This window comes from Callithrix jacchus, chromosome X (assembly GCF_049354715.1).
Source record: "Callithrix jacchus isolate 240 chromosome X, calJac240_pri, whole genome shotgun sequence".
In the NCBI taxonomy this organism is placed as follows: domain Eukaryota; kingdom Metazoa; phylum Chordata; class Mammalia; order Primates; family Cebidae; genus Callithrix; species Callithrix jacchus.
Genome location: NC_133524.1, coordinates 91094402 through 91098995, shown reverse-complemented (window position 1 = coordinate 91098995; position 4594 = coordinate 91094402). Strand labels below are relative to the sequence as shown.

The window sequence follows — 4594 nt, the reverse complement described above, 5'->3', positions numbered from 1 at the left end:
TGATGTGCCTGGTTAGTTTGTGTCTTTCAAAAATTTGCCTATTTTATGTAAGTTGTTATTTTTGGCAGAAATGTGTTCATCACATTATATATTTAATATTTCTATTTTCTTGCTGTCTTCTCACTCCCTGATATTGGTAAGTTATATCCTATGTATTTTTTCTCTGATCAGTCTTGCTTTAATTTAATCAGAATTATCAATCTTAAAAATAGTTTTTGGCTTCACTGATTTTCTATAATATTTTTCTGTTTTCTATTTTATTGGTTTCCATAATGATCCACATTATTTCCTTTCTTCTACTTACTATGTGTTTAATTTGTACTCTTCACTCCAGTTTAAGGTTGATGCTTCATGTATTTTTAATTTTTGAATTTTAATATTTCAGAAAAGTGGAGTACACATTTAGAATCCCAGCACCGACAAATTTTTCCTCTATAATTATATTCCCTACTTGCTCAGTTGTTTTACTTTACACTACAGACAATTCTGTCTAAATTTTTCTTGCAACATTCCTGTTTGGGGTAGTTTAGTTAATTAAACTAGTTTGATAATTCAAATTTGGCGGGTAAATTTTTTTCTGTTTCAGGAATTTCATGAGATTTAAAAAATTCTTGGTATTTGAGAGACATGGTATATTATGACCTCTACAGGACTGTGCTTTCCTTAGGAAAAAAATATATTTTTGCAAGAATACTTTTAAAAATGGCATAGTCTTTGAATATGAAAAGTTGTGCCAATATATTTTTATTAGAAAAATATTTTTACTTTAGTGTTCAGCAAAAATATTGTCTTATAGTAGAGCTCTTTGAATAAATTTATATTTAATTTCTGAAGACTAAGTGTTGCCAGTTTTGGTTAGTGTGTAAACATCACAAACCCTCTTTTTAAATTATGTTTCCATTTCCTTTATTTCCAATGTCATGTTGCTAGGAACTCACATTCTGCAACTGGCTATTTCAATTTGGCACCTTACTCTTGCTATTTCAATTCGGCACCTTACTTTAATCAAGGAAAACAATTTGCTATATTTTAAGCACAACTGTGAATTGCATGTATTTCAAGGAGTATGTGCAATCCTAATTGCAAATTTGATTGGCGTTTTTCATAAGTGTTTTCACTGTTATGATTTTTGGAATGCCTTTCATTATCAACTTTATTCTTTGTAGTATCAAACACTAGTTTATGTATATTCCAGGGAACCTCCAGTTTTATTTTGGAGTCCAGTTTGATGCTGTTTGTCAATCATATGCTTCATTATTCTGTCACTTCTGACAGTGCAAAGGAGTGAAATCAAAAGCTTTGTATTTTCATTAGCTCTTGAATTTAGTAGGAATAATTTTCTCCTGAAGATAGTTCTTTTTATGAATCTCTTCTTATGAATAGAAAAAAACTTAATTCATTTTAATTAGATGATTGCTCAGTTCTGTATATAAACTAGGTAAGCTTGACAGAAGAATAAATCTTTTCTGTGAGGAATTGAAATTATCTTGATATAAATGAAAGTTTCCTTTGCTGATATTTTGTGATTCCTAGCTAAAGAGCCTATATTATCATTATTGCTATGTGTGGAATTGTCACTTCTAGCTCTAACGCATTAAAATATTGTCATTTTCTCTCAAATCCTCTAAAAAACTAGAAATAACTAGAAATATGCATCTAGCTATTAAATAAAATTTAAACATTTTTCCTGTGACATGTGCTAGTCTTGAAATTTAAATTTTCTAACATAAGCCTTCACTTTATAAACCTTTAGTTTTCAGGGGAAATTCTGCATTAACTAACTTTTTGGTACTTAAGTCTACTCACAAACTACATTCTTGCACACTTTGAGGAAGAAGAGCTATCTGACTAAATGATCGGAAGTATAATGTTCCAAAAGCGTATTGTACTTAGGAATGTATAATATAGAATAGAAAAAAATAGCAAAATATGAGAAAATGTCCAAAGATAAAAATGAGTGTAATATGTGGGAAGTTATAAGATAGACAATGCCTTGAAAAATTGGTGAAACTCAGAAAATTTAAAAAATGGGAAAAAATTATTATGAAAAAAGCACAAACTCATTTTGAAGTTTAGAATATAATTGATGTTGAATATAAAATCACTTTTTAAAGAAAGAAAATCACCCCATATCTATTAATCACTAATTTAATGTAAGTATTACATTTTTAAAAAATGTCCAGGTTTTAAAATAATTGGATGACTAGTTGAGAGTTTCAAATTATCTAGGTCATACACAAATTCACAACATATATAGGAATATATGTATGTTAATTCATAGCATGCATGATGTATGTTTGTGTATGTATATGTGGTTTGTGTGTAATTGTATTTAGTTTTTATCATCAAATTCATCATCTCCAAAAGTCTTTTCATCTATACAGGTCACAGTAGAATAATCAAAGAGAACGTCTAAATTTTGAAGACAGCTGTTTACTAAACCATCAAAATTACTTCTGTCTAGAAGTTTCACTAATGATGCTTAGTTATTTCTTGTCAGCTATTTGGATCTAATACCACAATTTTTATAAAAATAATATCTGTTGACATTCCTCAAGTATTTATCTATTTACCTACTGAAGGACAATCTTGTTGCCTCTAAATTTTGACAATTATGAATAAAGCTGCTATAAACACCTGCATGCAGATTTTTGTGTCAGCATACATTTTCAACTCTTTTGGATGAATACCAAGTAGCAGGATTGCTGGATTATGTAATAAGGGTTTGTTTATTCTTGTAAGAAACTGCCAAACTGTCTTCCTAAGTTTATGTACTATTTCACATTCCCACCAGCCATGAACAAGAGTGCCTGTTGCTCCACATCCTTGGTAAAATTTTCTCTTTTCAAAGTTCTGGATTTTGGTCATGCAAATTGGTATATAGTGATATTTCATTGTTGTCTTAATTTGAAATTCTGTAATAACATTTGATATTAAGCATCTTTTTGTATGCCTGTTTCCCATTTTGGTGAGATGTCTACATGTTTTGACTATTTTTCAATTAGACTGTTTATTTTCTCATTGTTGAGTTTTAAGAGATCTTTGTATATGCTGAGAATTTATTTGATGATTTTAATCATAATTTATGATTCACTTATTAATGGATTAAAAATTTATTCAATAATTCAGAGGCCATAAGAACCATTGAAAGGAATAATCTGATAGATGCTTATTGTACAATCCTGCCCATTAGTAATACTAAGCCAAGAATCTGATAGCTATCCCACTCTGTTGAATTACATGTTTCCATGTGTGTGATTTTGATAAATAACAAAACATCGATACAAAATGTCATGCTTTTTCCTTTTCCTTTTTTTTTTTAACAAGCAACTCAATGATGTGGGAGGTTGGTTAGTACAATACAGAGAACATAGAGAGAAAGTATAAGATGGTACTTGACACCAAGGCTAATATTTATCTCATTATGGTTATAACTAAGGATATTATTAATATTTGTGTTACTTGTTTTTCTTTAGAATGCCAGTAAGTTGTACTTGAGATATATATACAATACACACACAACCTTAAGCAAAATAGTTTTCATAAGTAACATTACATTTTAAAATATTGGAAAACTGAATATCTGTGCTAATTTGTATTTTGACTTAATGGAACAAGAAGAAAACAACATTCAACCAGGGAGGGTGATACTGATAATAAAGCTTTTAAAATTCAAAATGTCTTCCTCTCTCTTTGTATTTACCACAGGCTACACAATGTCCTGAGAGGGTTTATTATGAGAAAAATGTCAATCACAGCTTTAATAACTTGCTTGGGAAAAAACTAATGAGAAAGTAAACTGGAAGGGGAGACATCATATTTGTTTCCAAATAAGTGGTTTAATTTTTCTTCATAGAGAAAAGTCTAAATCAGTTTATTATAAATATATCTAAACCATTAATTTTTGCAGTTTTCAGGTAACGTCCAGCACTTAATTTATACAAAGTCTATGAGAAAAGCTCAGTAGAGATCATTTAATCTTAAGTCATGACACCATCTACTCAAGTCCTAGGCACAATCCCTAACCAGTTAGAGCACAGCATGCCTGGATATGCCACTGGTGATCTGTAGTAGAAGTCAGCTTAAAAAACTGGGAGATTTCTGCTACAGTCGTGCATTATTTAACATCTTTTTTATCAGCAAAAATCAGCAATCCAGCTTTCTTAGGTCCTCATGTGCTAACATTTCATAAAGTTCTTCTCTAGTTACAGAAATCCTCTCTCTGTATGCTGTCCACAACAACTATTATAAAAATTGGTAAAGGATGGTAGTTATTCCTGCATTATCCAGCCCAACAATAACTTTGTGCTCCTGGTGATTGAACAGTCTCCATATTCTGGTTAAGAGAATTCCCATTCCTGGGCAGCAGACCCACCTCCAGACACCTGGGCCACTTGGCCTCCCCCGGCTCAGGCTAACAGGGAGGAGAGAGACGCGTGGAACCTCCACCTCTGCTGCTTCTCCTGAGCTGACCATGGGCCTGCTTCCAGGGAACCCAAGGGAGGCCGAAGCCCAGGCTGCCCTGCCATGGGCGAGGCCCTACAGTTGCCGCCGGGGCACTCGCCTGGCTCGCAGACATCGACACAGTGTTCTC

The 4594-nt window shown here is 32.0% G+C and overlaps 1 pseudogene; it reads right to left on the bottom strand.

The window, feature by feature from the left end:
• Positions 1-3970: 3970 nt before the first annotated feature.
• On the bottom strand, positions 3971-4356 carry LOC144581187 (ADP-ribosylation factor-like protein 5A pseudogene; annotated as a pseudogene).
• Between the last annotated feature and the right edge of the window lie 238 nt (positions 4357-4594).